The sequence below is a fragment of the Excalfactoria chinensis genome, chromosome 4 (genome assembly GCF_039878825.1).
Source record: "Excalfactoria chinensis isolate bCotChi1 chromosome 4, bCotChi1.hap2, whole genome shotgun sequence".
NCBI classification, from domain to species: Eukaryota; Metazoa; Chordata; class Aves; order Galliformes; family Phasianidae; genus Excalfactoria; species Excalfactoria chinensis.
This window is the reverse complement of record NC_092828.1, coordinates 26,338,699-26,354,055: the sequence shown is the minus strand read 5'-3', so window position 1 is coordinate 26,354,055 and position 15,357 is coordinate 26,338,699. Positions and strand designations below refer to the sequence as shown.

Genomic DNA, 15,357 nt, shown 5'->3' with positions numbered 1-15,357 from the left:
AAAAATATGATTGTAGAAATTAAAAAACATATAAATGTAATTATTTACCTGAATCTGAAGACAGGAGGATGACTTTAAACTTTTGCATACAGCAAATATACTGGGGTTCTTGGAAGGTTCTAAAGCATTTGAGGACAGACTGTGTTTCTGTACATCAGGATACCTTTGTAAAGCTAACATAGGAATCTCAACTCTGCTGACAGAAGCTTAAATCAAGGTCTACAGCAGTGCACTGAAAGAAGAGAAAAATATGAATCTGTGGTTTACCTTCTACAAGGCAGTACATGTTTCAGGGTTCTCCCCAGAAATTCAAGTTGGAAAAGTGTTGGGAAAGTTTCTGTGTAAACATCCTCCTAGTCAACAATGCCTTGTTGTTCCATAGCTTTAGAATTTCGCTGCTTTTTTGATGAGTTAATTATTGTTCCAACTCTGACAATGCCAACATTTTTCAAAATAAAATTTTCTAAAAGACAAGGAGGAGAAAGCAAATATTTAGAGAAGACTACTAATAAAGTTGAACTTGCAAGTGAATTTTGAAAGCATGGTTCTTATTCACTTCAAATTCTAGTTTGATTTAGCACTCCTTGCATCCCAACAGCTACTTAAGCACATCTTAATCAGGTCAGGGAAAAAAATAAATAAATAAATAAAAATTGATATACTCATGGATATATGGAAATGGACCTAAGGTAATATTATAGATGCTAAAAATATCTGATTGGCGTCAAATTCATGGCAGAGAAAGCATAAGATGATGGATACATGATGCAAGAGTAATTAGGATACTACAACTAACATGTACCATTATTTTTTAAAATACTGTGCATAGGTTATTATGCCTGATAGACAAGTCAGTAAGTATAGAAGTATCTACATACACCTCTACACAAAGATATACATTCAACATGACATATAAGGAACCACTTGATTTGCTTGTGAGCAGGACTGCCAGTTGAGGTCCCAGATAGGGTGGAGGAGGAACTGGGCTGGAAAATCTTGTATAACATTAAACTAGAATAAGGCAAAGTCCTGCACGTGGAAAGAAACAGCTTCCTCTAGTTGTACAAACTGGGGACTGCTGGGCTGAAGCAGCTTTGTGGAAGAGAAAGCAAAGATCCCCCTAGTGGGTGTGAGCTGAGCATGAAGCCAGCAGTGCCCAGGCAGCTGAATGGATCGGCAGCTTCCTAGGAAGCATTGGGAAGGGCACAGCTAATCTTTTGGGAGAAGGGGCTATCCCCATCTACGCAGTGCTTATTATGCCAATACAAAAAGAACATCTATAAAATGACAGCCCTGGGCAGAACTATTGAACTGGTTGGTAGCTGGATCATTCATCCAGAGTGCGGAGGCTGTAGGAATATGATTTACTCAGCCTGGAGAACTTTTTGTTGAGGGATACTTAAAAATAGCCTACCAGGACCTCCATAAAAGGCACTGAGAAGATGGAATGAGGCTTTCATGATGCATGGATAAATGACAGTGGGTATATACTGAAATTAGATGTTTAGACTGGATGTAACCGGGAACTTTTTCCCCACAAGGAAAGTACTGCATGTCACCCAAATTCGTGTTGGTTTTAAGACTCAGATGGATAAAGTCCTGAGAAGCCAGGTGTGATCTCACAGCTGGCCTTAGGTGAAGAAGGATAACAGACTATAGATTTCCACTAGGCTCTTCCAATCTGAGTTATGCTATGATATCTTATATATATATTAGCTAGAAAAGCTAATAGACTAGATTGGACAGTATATAATAAATTATGTGTGGAATTTAATGGTAGGAGCACTGTAGGAGTTGATCTTAAACTATGCTGCTTCCTCTGAAGGACAGTTTCTACAGGTACAGAGCTTGAGAGTAACCTTATATTTTCGAATAGTTACAGAAATCAATAACACTTCTCAAAAAATGGAACCACTTGAGGACATACTGATACATTAAGAATCTGATTGTGTTCTTAATTGCACAGAAAGTGCAGTAGAATGGAGTCCAGTATTTGCATAATTAAAAACAGAGAAAAATACTAATAAATACTATAGAAGTGTGTTTCATTAAATTGAAAGCTTTTAAGTATACGGAAACAGAAGTTTTGTACTCTGATTAGAACATTTATTAAAATACACAAGACAAAGAGGAGTTTCTGGATCACTGAACCTTCTGCAGCTTCCTTTTCATAAACTAACTAATATCAAGAGCTTTGTATTTGAAATTTTTAATGTGGAATTTTAAAATATCTCTGTTAGAAAAATAAAAAACTGATTTGCATTGGTCTCACAAACAAATAAGAAATTCCATTTTCTTCCAAGAGTGATATCAATAAAGAGGTTACTGAGCAACGTTTAGTAGAAAATAACACGATTTTTTTTTTTTTTTAAATGAAATATACAGTTGCAAAAAGAATATTCTTAGTTCTCATATTTCAGCAGTTCACTTAAACACTATTAACAGGTCCCATCACTTTACTTTGGTAGGAAAAATTATGTCCATGAAAATTTTTGAAGCAGAATCTAGTTTTGTTAACCACTACATTTTATTTTCATTGCTTTTCTGTAGTCTCATTTGTATTTCTTACTGTTTGTGTCTAGTGGCTGAGATACTGTATGTCACCAGAAGGTGGCTGCTAGAAATATTTAAGTTAACATATAAGGCCATGTGTACAAAACGGCAGTTACTACAGGTATTGATGGAAGATGTTTTTAAACAACAAAAAGAGAATGTGAAATTGGATTTAGGGGAAAAAATACTTTATCCAATATGTTCTTATAATTACGGTTTCAATCTTATGAAGACAGGGCAAAGCCATACTCATGGGAATAATGCTCCATCATTTAATTGGGAATACTGAGAACTGACACAAGCAAAGATGTGAAGGATTATGCTTTCAGTTCATGAAAAGAAAAAAGTTTGTGTATCATATAGATTTTTGTAATGAAAATACTGAAAACATTTAGTCAGAAATGCAATCTATCTCATACCCATCTTGTTGATTAAAAAATAATCTAAATTACACACTGATAGAGGCAAACAGGACTTCCTAGGAGGAATAGCTTATATTAGGTGATGCATCATGGAGGCACTGCCATCTTTGCTGCAGAAATCTAAAATGACATTAAGTACTAAAACCATAGTTGGTCAGAAATTGATCTTAGAAGTCTGGCCCTACCTTGTTGTCTTTGTAGTTCAGAGAGCATATTTAACCTTAAAATTATTATGAGCTCACAGATCACTTTCAGAAATTTTTATTATTACCATTATTTTTATTTTTTTAAGGCTTCTTGCTGCAAGCCTGGCTCACTTCTCTCTTCCAAGGTGACACAAGACACTTGAAATAAGAATTTGGAAAGTCAACTATTTTGTGTCCTATCCCCTTTCAAACTGAGCATTAGCACAAACAACATGTATTTTAAAGACTGTTGTGGGTTTGTTTGTTGTTGTTGTTTTTTTGTTTTGTTTTTTTCATGTGACCTGTTCCCTAATAGATTATAGTTGGTGTATGGGAGATTGGTAATCACAGCCTGAACCTCTGATTAATTAGCTGAGGCAAGTGTTGGGTCAGATGCGGGAGCACAGGTGAGAGTAATGTAGCTGTGCTCCTGGAAGGGGTGGAGCCCAACTCCACCTCCTCTAAGACATCATTTAAGGGCTTACCCCCTCTGAGGCAGTATCTCTTGGAGATTGCTCCTCAGTGAAGACTGCCCCAGCTTCTTCAGCTAGGGTATCAACACTGGTGATTTTTTCCTTTGCATATATCCTTTGTACATTTACTATCATCTTTGCTAACATCTTTATATTAGCCAACTATGTAGTTGGTTTCAGTTCCACAAACACACAGCATCTGTTCATTTAGTCAGTCCTGAGCTTTAGAATAGAGACAGTGTTTCTTCTGTCCCACAAAAGCTTTGAAAAAACCTGAACGTTTTTATAAATAAGATTTTTATTACACTGTTCACTTTCCCTTTCAGAGTAAACAAGAAATCTGTCATAGAGCACGTAGAAAAAGAAACAGGTGAGGAAGACAGACAGGATTTGGCAAAGCCATATTGTTAAAGATGACAACAGTAATTTCAGGTTTTAAGAAGGCACTGAGAACAGGAAGAGTCAGTGCCCCATACTGGAAGAGCAAACATGAATGTTCTGTGTTGGTATAACCTGGAGCTTAATTTCTTAGGACAGAGCTCCAAGGTTACTAGAGGGAATGAGCACTCCTGTGAGTAAGGCAGAGAAACTTGAGCTGGAGGTTCTATGGGAGCTCCTGAACCTACTTAATTCAAAATGCAAATAAATTCAGTTATATACTAAGAATGCATCAGAGCAGACACAAACAAGCACCCTAAACAAATAGTTTGTGATAGTTTTAAACAAGCATGTGTTTTCTGCTGTTCAGTAGTCATTAAAAATTATTTACTAGGCTAGAGAATTAATAAAGTTAATGTATAAATAAATGCCCGTGAGGCATATTCATGACAGCATGCTTCTTTGGAACTTTTTTGAAATTACAGTTTTTGGCTGTCCAGCATTCTTCAGTTGGATGTGCTTATTTTATCTGTTCATAGATTATGACAGAGAGGAATCAGGTTTGCAGGGATCACTGGCTATGATGTAGCAACAATACATTAATATAAGCAGATGTAACCAATCTATATGCATCATGTAGGACACCACTGGTTTTCCTGAGCCTTAACCTACTAGCAGTCTCACTACATCCGCTGAACCAAAGTGTGTACAACATACTTGTTTAGTCAAAAACAACACCCTGATGATGCTTTCTTTTCCCCTGTCTGACAAAAAAGAGGCATTGACGGTGCTTTAGACATTTTACATGGGAAAGAACTTCTGTTTCAGATTCCTAAGGAGACCAAGAAATAGAAATTTGGGGATTCCATCCATTTCCTCATCATTCTTATTATCAGTTATTTCTCAGAAAAAAATCTACCTTTGAGGTTATACTGGTCACATGTGATGACCTTTCTGCCACAGAAACCCACCTGGTGTGAAATTGTAGTGTGTGTAACATAATGGATAATAGAATCTCTAAAAGAGGTTTGAAATAACATTCTTTCTTGTATAGTCAATTAAGATTACTACTTGGAAGCCATGAAATAATCATCTGTCACTATCTGACATGATATGGTACTAGGCAAGAGAACACTTTCCCTTGACAAGCATAAAATAGCTGCCTATACAGCTAATTGATCAGCTAATATTTAAGATCTGTTTCAGACCAGAGGAGAAAGTTATTTGCATAGTCAGGAACACATTCTGAGTAACAGGGTATTTTAAAGAAAATATTTCCTATGCCCCTGCACAGAGATGGAATAAACCGCAAGAAACAGTTTTCATTTTTCAGAAGTCCACACCAGCTTTTTAGTCAGACATCTACTAAAAAAAGGGTTTCTCATTATTTCTTCCTTTAGTTAAATTTATTTTTTCGTGTTTTTGTCTTTCACTCTTGAGACTTTCCATACAACTTGACAATTCTTTTGCCATAGCATTTATTGTCTATTCCAGAAAAATGCTTTGCTATACCCAGGGCTCTTTTTCCAGCAGCTTTACAAAGATCAGTGCCTCTAATGGTAGCTCCTATTATTTCAACTATCTTCAAATAAGAATCATAGAATCACCAAGACCTCTAAGATCATCTAGTCCAACTCTCAACTTACCCAATATTTCCCAGTAAACCACGTCACTCAGTGCAACATCTAAAGATTTCTTGAACACCTTCAGGGACAGTGACTCAGTCACCTCCATGGGCAGCCTCTTCCAGCATCTGACCACTCTGTTGGAGAGGAAATTTTTCCTAATATTCAATCTGAATCTCCCCTGCACAACTTGAGGCCATTCTCTCTGGTCCTATTACTCTGGTCCAACTTATGTGAGAGAAGAGGCCAACCCCCACCTCGCCACAATCCCTTTTCAGGTAATTGTGGAGAAATATTTAACTATTACTTCATAAAACCTGAAAAAATGTCAATGGATCAAATGCATGCTTATTAGCAACCCACAATACCATCCAGTAATTTGATCTCATTTTCTGCCTAGAAATAAGAATACTTTTATTTTTCTCTTTCTTATTTGTTGTTCTAAGAAAAGACTAGAACAGAGAATAACAAAAAAGTAGATAAAATACCGACCTTCAGGTACGTTTAGTAAAAGAGGTAATTATTTGGTATTATAATATTAATAAATAACAGCATACTGTCCATACCAGGATTCTAACCTATCAGCAGCTATCTAATGCCAAAGGCTAAATATGATTTAATTAAATATCTCACTAAATAACTAGGGAATTTATTTTGTTATTCCAGTAATGGGTTAATGTGGAAGAAAAAGAAGCAACAAGAGTTAAAAACAAAACAACAACAAAAAAACTTCCTCCCATGAAGCCCACTTTCTTTTTCTCTCAGAGTAACAGACTGAGGTGTCCCCATTTCTGAATGGATGTATCAGGATCTCATATGACAAGGTTATTACGAGTAGACAAGTTTAAATGCTTCCGGTGTGTCAGATAATGCTAGCTATCACGGTAATTTCACTGTGCCTAATAACAGGTGTCAGTTCATGAGAAATGAGTTTTCTTTGTCTTTCACATGAATGATACCCACATATTTAAGAGTAAAAATTTGTTTAGAAACCTAAACTTGGTACTGTCCACCAATCACACAATTAATAAAGATTCACTCAAGAGAGCATCAGGTTTACAGCTGTTTGTGTTGGAATGTGAAATAAATTTCTGAGAAAAGCATTTGAAAAAAAGCTTGATATTGCTGTGCATTGCAGAACAGCGATACATGAAAACCATGGTTATTAGTATGCATAAACCTCCAGTACATATGATTCACACAATTTGATTGTCAAAGCCTGTGCCAACGCAACATATCACTTATGTTCTTTTCAGAGATTAGTGTGAGTTATTTAGAAAAGTTATATATTCTGCAGAACACAACAATACTCAGATTTTTCCAGGTTCTTTATATCTATTCCAGTTTTTTTAACCCCATCATTTCTCTGACAAAGTTGTATTACTTTCTCTAAATATTTTAATGTTAGAAAAGTACTTTTCAGCTAAATATTTTGATACTTTATGTGCAAACAGTGACATTGAAATTCTTATATGGAGATCAAAATATTACACTGACTTCAATACATATTTTCTAGCTTTTTTTTTTTTTTGGCAAATCAGCATTATCATATTTCAGGGTATATTAATTTCTTCCAAAGACTAAGAACACTTTAGAGAATGTAAATCCTATTTTCCAAAGCTCTGTCTTTGTGACAAGTAGTTCTTTGAGAGTGCTTTCCACCATTGTTGTCCCAATCTTTACGCTTCTCCATCAATTAGCAGTTTATTATGCTTACAGTTTAAACTCTATTTCTTTAGATTCTGATTATAAAATCTCTAACATCTGTAAAAGACTGGAAAAAAAAAAAATCATTCTCTTACGGAAGCTAAAAGACTGGATATCTCCAAATATACCTTTTCATAAATAGCATTAATTCTATTCTTGTTGTAAGTTCATCATAGCAGGTAGGTTTACTTATCTCAGTTGAGTTACAATTTTATGGACATGCAGTACTTTAGCTGTTATGCAATTAACAACTTGCAATTATGCAAGACCAAATCTGAGAAATTAGAAGAACAGAAGATCACAGAATCACAGAATCACAGAATTATAGGGGTTGGAAGGGACCTCTAGAGATCATTGAGTCCAACCCCCCTGCCAAAGCAGGCTCCCTACACCACGTCACACAGGTAGGCGTCCAGGAGGGTCTTGAATATCTCCAGAGAAGGAGACTCCACCACCTCCCTGGGCAGCCTGTTCCAGTGCTCCGTCACCCTCACCGTAAAGAAGTTCTTGCGCACATTCGTGCGGAACTTCCTATGCTGAAGTTTCAGCCCATTGCCCCTAGTCCTGTCCCCACGCACTACTGAAAAGAGACCAGCCTCGCCACTATGGCTCCCACACTTCAGGTATTTATAAACCTGGATCAAGTCCCCTCTCAGCCTTCTTTTCTCAAGGCTAAACAGGCCCAGTTCCCTAAGTCTCTCCTCATAGGGGAGATGGTCCAGGCCCTTCACCATCTTTGTGGCCCTCCGCAGGGGGGTGCTGGAGCTTGATGACACAGGAGGTTCCTTCCAACCCAAGACAATCTCTGATTCTATGATATGCTGTTGCCTTCTTCCTTTAAATCCAAAGTTCTGACTGGATTATGAGTTTAAAAAACAAACAAACAAAAAACACACAAGTGAGAATAGTTGTGAGAATCTTAACCTGTAACATTTCCAACCTGGTCTGACATAGAACCACAAGAGCAGATGTATCTATCCAGGGTATCCTAGGTGATGTTGATGTGAATAGCTCTGACAGAAAATGAAATAGATTTTTTTCAAGGTTGGTTTGCTTGTTTATGTGTTCTCATTGTTTGAATTAATTCTACATTATTGTAAATTAAGGAGCACTATCTTTAGATAAAAAACAGATTCTATTTGCATTCCTTTCAAAGCAATCTCATTACCATATACTGGATACCTGTGCCCAGAGCAGACAGAGTCAGTGACCCATAACCTTTAGTAAATGAATTTCAAGTTTTCTACTGCATTTTTAAGAAGGAATGCGTTTCACACTTGACCTTCATCATTTGTTCCATCATCCCAGCCCTGAGCCTTTTCCATCCAGATAGCAACAGTCATAAATACTGTGCTACATTTTGTAACAGTTCTTCCTTGTGAAGAGAATATCATATGCAATGTGATCACTAGCTGTATTTCTATTTGTGGTTTACAGAAACATACTCTCAAATCTAAAAAGTGAGTGTAGTCTACTTTTTCTGATGCATTACATCCAAGTCACCTAGATCAAACACTAACATAGCCATTGCAAGTGTAGGTTCTTCAAACAGATACAATGTCATTTCTTACAAATTCATGCTATGAAAATGAGTAATAGGAACATTAACCATCTTTGTATAATTCATAGACAAAAGGTCAAAAGGCCAAACCAAAGTGATCTCTATATGTGATGCTGCTTCTTTGAGAGCTGTAACTCTCAAAAATAAAGAGTTGTAGCTCTCAAGGTGACCCATATTATCTTAACACTCTAGAATCCAGTTCCATAAATTTTAATCATAATCTGTATTTCCAAGGACAATATCAGATAGTTTTGTATGGTTGTGAACTTTGTCATATTCAAAGTCTTCAAAAGCTTTATTTTTGGGTCATCCCAGGAAACACTGAATATTGATGCAACAACTAGTATAAAACAAGCACGTTTGTATTTTTACACACGCGTGTGTGTATAAGCATGTGTAGTAATGTGTGTATTTTCATATATTCTACAAAGGCAAACTAATGAGTTACCAAGGACACACAGATATGTACAGCAAATGAGTTTGTATATTTCCCCAGAATCTACTTCTGCTTCACATATAGATACACGTCTTCAGTGACTTCAATAACTTGTGCTTTATTATAATGATGACAGAGCAAACATTTAAAATAATGAAATGAGAGTAGGAAATTTGTTTTTATTTAATAAGGGGTTTTCTGGGAAATGACTATGCTTTAACATCAATGTAGTTAAGAGCTTAGGAAATACAAACACTTGTTAAGTAACATTCTGACTTTTGTATTCACTTTGAGAAAAAATTTTTTTAAATTTTCTATGGCAGACTAGGTGATTTTCATGTTACGTGAATCAGTGGTGTTGAGTCCTCTGAATGGTGTTCTTTGAAGCTGACTGGCTTTTGAAGACAACTGAATAATGGGAATAATTAATTAGAAAACCAGATTAATCAGGTCAGATTACACTGCAACAAGAGAAGCTTCCATTACTCCTGACTTCACTGTGGCTCAGGTAGGCCATGTGAAACATAGATGATACAGTGGTTGAAACAGCCCTGTGCACAGAGCTGAGCTTCTCTCTGAGAACTGCAGCTAGTCAGCAGCTTTGGCTGGTGCCACACTCACTGTGAAAAGACAGTTCTATAAATTGACTGAATTCATGATATAGAAATACACTGAAGCTTATAAAGAGTTAATTGATACATGGTTCTATCTTCAGTTAGACTTATCTTCTGGGGGAATCTTACCTTCTTACTAATATCACACTGAGAGCAAAAAGAAAATCTTTGATGTTTCAAGTTCTGGTTTAAGAAAACTGGAATCACTGAGTGTTACTAAACAGCTGATTTTATTTATTTTTGCTACTTTCTTCACAATGAACATGATTATCTTTCATGAAACCAAAATTAACCATAATTTGAAAGGGTATGAACAAACCTTGGGAGTAAAGAGGAGTTTATGATTTACAACACTGAGCCCCAGCTGTGTTGTATCAAGCTTAATCTGTGAATGCAGCTGGTTAGGATTCTCCAATTAACAGCTAGTAACTAGTCTGTCAGCATTTCCATTGCACCCCAGATGAAAGGAGTTAGAATCTCTAACTGTAGTTTCATTATCCAGGAATATAAAATAGAGGAGAATTAGGGGATATCTGAGACATATAGAGAGTTTAGGTTGGCTTGTGTTCAAATGTCAACAAAATTTCCCAATATTTCTGTTATCTGACATGCTTTGGAATATTAAGGTCTTAAATGTTATGAGGACAAACCCATATAGGTTTTATAATATATAAAAAAAGAAGAAAAAGGACCTATTTATAAGAGGGAGAGAGATTATAACTCTCTTGTTGGTCATAAAGATTTCAGTTAAAATTTTAATGGAAAATTATCACAAAATAAAGTCCTTTATAGACTATTGGTTTGGATGTAAGGGCGGGTAAGACTAAACAAGTTTGTGGTGGCATATTTGGAGCTGTGCTCAATGTGTGGGCGCATATCCCAGGCAGAGGTCAAGGAGTAAACTTGCTTGATGGTGGCCATCATGGCAAAATTATAGGCTGTTTGTGTGCATCCAGCTGAATTTCCTTTTCTCTCCTCATCAGCAGAGAGAATGCATTAATGCATTAGAAGGGATTCCAAAGAGAGACTTTTTGTGGTGTTCCATTTAACATTTACATGTTAATGTAATGAGGTATGTAGTCCTCAGATGGATTTTTGTCAAATGATTGCACATCCCATTGGAGCTGTCTTCCAAAGATGCTCACTGGAGGCATTTGCACTTTCATGTGTACTATATTTGTTGACAAGAGAGGTAAATCATTAACAGTATATGTTTAAAATCTCACTTGAAAACCTTTGCTAAGAATCAATGTGTATCCAGTCCATGATTTGAATTATAAACTTCCCTCAGAACTTAGTAATATTTACTAGGTAAATATATACTTTAATAGGCACTTTGGGAGTGTGTACACAGTCTTACAGCATTAGAACAGAAATTACATTTAATTGGCAAAGTGTTAGAGAGAATAGGAGGGGATATTTTATTAGATCTGTCCTACTAATTTCATTATCTGTGGAACACTGGATAAGTATTTTTATTGGAATTTCTATTATCAGTCTAGAAAATACTATAGATTTATCATAATTATTTGGTAATGAGAGGTTTGATATTGGATTCTGAATAGTCAGGAAACTAAAGACAGAACAGCTTTTAGCACTTGGTAGAATTATTTGAGTTAGAAAATGATTAAGTAAACAGAATTACAACAGAGTTTATAAAATGTTAATTTTTTTGCATATCTTATGACTATTATTTATAGTAATAAAATAAATAGGTCCATTTTTTAAAAATTATGAAATTGTGGAATCCAGCTGTGTTAGCACTGCATGATAAAAGGTAATAAAGTAATATAGACACAATTTACTGGGAAAAAAGAATCATATTTTATTTATATCAGATCTGCTTTTCTTTAATAAAGCATGATTTAAACACAAACACACACACATACAGACCTTTATTGATACTAAAACCTAGCTTCCAGCCTAATTTCTCTGCCAGGGTGCCAAACGAAACCTGAAAGCCATTCTGAGCAGTTAAACCGTAATTGGAGGTAGCAATGCTCTCCTAGCTTAACCTGTACTCCTCCAGGTGGCAGTGAATAGCTGGAATCACAGCTCGTCGGGGCATCATTGAAAATCCTGTCACAAATATATGGGTCATGTGTAAGACTGCACAAAACTAACATTTTTTTGGCTTGGCAGACAGCCTGCTTGCCTGCCCACTGAGCAAAGAAATTTGGGAGCCTTGGAGGCTCAGTCTGTGTGTGGAAATTTTGACGACCTGACAGTGACCAGGCTTTTGTTGCACCAATTAAAAATCTTCTTAACAGCTTTTTGACATTGATGACTTGAACTGAAGACAAGCACAGAGTCTTGTACTGAAGAGCAAGAGCTTCGCCACCACATCGTAGCCCCGCAGCTGGCTGCAGAGCCTGCCAAGCAGCCAGCAGCTGCTGCTGCTGCAGAAGAAAATGTTTTCTACAGCTGAGCAGCTGGGGCCTGTGACTGCCACGCAAAGGCCAGAAATAATAGTTCAAAATGGTGAGTGATGGGTCACTGGGAATTGGGCATTAAAAATTTTGGTTGTGAAACACAACAGAAACATTTAATCAAAGACAAATGTACTTGAAAATGCTAAGTGGTGATTTTTTTGAAATAATAAGAGTTAGGAAAACTGAACTGCATCAAGGATTTTGTTTAGTGGCCTGCGAGAGTAAAAGTTAGGTTGAGGACTGCTCCCCAGCAAGTTTATTTGCTGTTAATGTGCCATTGAACAAAAAGAATGTTAAAAAAATCAATCTTACCTATTCTTTTGGCCATAAACTGAAGAATCTGCTGTGATGGAGTCTTAAGCATCCAAAAGGTATCTATGACATTCACTGCCAAAAAGGGTTTTTTAAGAAATATTTGCAATGTCTGATTTCAGGCCCAAATTTTTGTTCCTAGATCCATATTCTGAGTCCAAAAGTAGAATAATTGCACCATCTAAAACATTTAAAAATAAATCCTCCAAATGGCTCTTTGTTAGGCTCTTAAACATGGATTTAAGAACTGAATTCTAGGCTATTTTTTTTTCCCCCAAGCTTTTTGCTTTTGGCTTGGAGGTGCAGCTGCAGTCAGGAAATGAGAATGTAAAAATAGCATCATCTTAGTCAAGGATTTGGCCCATATATGTATGTATTTCTTCCAGCTCACAACTGCTTACTTCATTATTTTAAAAAAGATTCTCATTTATTTCTGATACACATACTTCAGGATAAGCATGCTAAGAAAGAGCATACTGCTTTCTACACTACTTAAATACAAGTTATATCAGAGCTATCCAAAAGGTTACCTCCAGACATGATGGAGAATACATTTTTACTTGTCTGGTTGGTCTGGGGGTTGTTGGTATTTTTTGCAAAAGTGCTGTGCCCTGACAGCTGTGTTCCTTAGGACTGATGAAACTGTCAATCTTTTTTGTGAAGCCCATAAGAGCAGAAGATGGGTTGCTCAGCAGCAGTACCTGGATTTGGGAACTCATTACTGTTGGAGATTAGGATGACCACAAATCTCTCTGGCTTTAAAGAAAAGCGAAGTGAAAAACTTACTTCCTTGGCTTAGCTCTCACTTTTTCATGTTCTCCAAATGAAGGTGAGGAAAAAGAAGAGAGAAAAGAGGCAAAGGGAAAAAGAAGGCTGAGAGGAGAGAGCAAACAGGGGGAAGAGACTGGAAGATGGTAGAAAATACCCTTAGAAGGGCCTTCACTGAGAGGTAAAGACCATTAAATATTACACAGAAAACATTATCATCTCTGAATTTTAAAGCATATTTTAGAATACTGGAAGATGTTCAGCGATAATAATTTAAGATGAGCTAGAAAATCTAAACAGATTCCTGCATGTTTCTTTTTAGATTCAACTTGTTTGTGAGTGTGAAGACTGGAGGTGGCTATTCAAACCCTAAGTATATCTTCAGAGTAAAGTACGTGTGTGTCACCTGATAAATCCTGTATCAAAACCACTATTTTGATATGATTGTGTGAAGTTTTGGAAGACCACGAGGAATGCAAGTAGACATGTGCAGTCAGATATCATTCTGAGTACTTGCAGACTGGACCATTGTAGGCAATTAAGAGAGTGTTTTTATTTTAATTTGGATCCCCATTTGGGACTCAAAAGCGGAATTCAGGTTTTCAACAGCTATGTGTAGCCTATCTCCTATATTCTATTTGTTTTACACATAGATCTGCAGAATGAAGTCCAGCATTGTGACTTCTTAAAGAGAAATTACTTGCTTTTTTGTTGAAATATACTTGAGAGAGAGTTTGAAATACTCTGTATATTGAGTTATTATTAAGTTATGTCAACAGTGCATATGGAGAAAAGTAGTACTACTAAGATTTCCAAGTCAAGCTTATTTCAACAATTTTTCTAATTAATGGATATTGCACTTTAGTATATTAATGGAAAATTTTTCTGAATGTAATATATTATGTAGTAATTAACTAGGTTTTGAAATTCTCTATCACTAGGAACTCCCTGGTGCTTTGCAGATGAAATGGTAGCATCTTCTGACTTTGCTCCTTTACATGCTCCAATTAACCTAATACAGTCACCAGTGAAAACATTACTGGCTTGCTGTACCATTTGTTAAACTGGAATTTAAAATGGAGGAGAAGAGCTCAGATTCAAGAAATATTAGTGCTTGTAATCTGCAGTACATCTGAACCTTCATTGAAATGTACAATTTCATGTAGAATTGTTTGATCAATTGCTGCTTCTTTTTCCACTAACTAAAAGCTGGCTTTTCTTTGAGAATCCTGAATTCGTTTGAAAGTCTTACATTTTCAATAGTTTACTTCATTGGAGAAAGTGACATTATATCTCTCACTGACTTTTATGAAGAAGATTAAATGTTTAATAATTTAATATATGCAGCTAATAAATTAAACACAGTTACTATTTTGTTTTAATTTTACATTTAGTTTGAATATTCGTGCATTCAGGAGATAACAGGAATTGTTTTACTGATAAGCAGATGTAGATACATATGTACAGATTTTTAAGGTTGGGACTAAAGTCTCTGACAGGATAAAAGCTTTTTCCTCAGGGACTGCAGTATTGAGAATGATTCTGCACTTGTCAGACTGCATTCCCAGAAGTGACTTTTATTCTGTCACGTAGACTGTAGCAAGGAAGTTTACAGTATGCTGGACTGGTCAGCCATGAAGTCTACCTACAAGTTGGATTTAGATCACATCAGCTGATGTTGATTTACTGCCACAAAGCAAGACATAAAATACAAAGTAGCTACAGGAATAGTGTTTCCAGAGTTCCCACTATTCTTATTTCAGCTTCGTTACTTTTTTTTCAAGTTAGGTTCTGTCAAGTAACTCTCACTCTCAGTAAGTTGACACTAAGTTGGGAGGGAGTGTTGATCTGCCTGAGGGGAGAAGGGCACTACAGAGGGACCTGGATAGAC

At 36.2% G+C, this 15,357-nt stretch overlaps 1 long non-coding RNA gene across 1 annotated transcript; it reads left to right on the top strand.

The window, feature by feature from the left end:
• Positions 1 to 12,111: 12,111 nt before the first annotated feature.
• Positions 12,112 to 14,852, top strand: LOC140252211 (uncharacterized). The gene is made up of 3 exons (XR_011903579.1): positions 12,112 to 12,435; positions 13,528 to 13,647; positions 13,789 to 14,852. It is a non-coding gene; the product is annotated as an uncharacterized lncRNA (long non-coding RNA).
• The last annotated feature ends 505 nt before the right edge of the window (positions 14,853 to 15,357 follow it).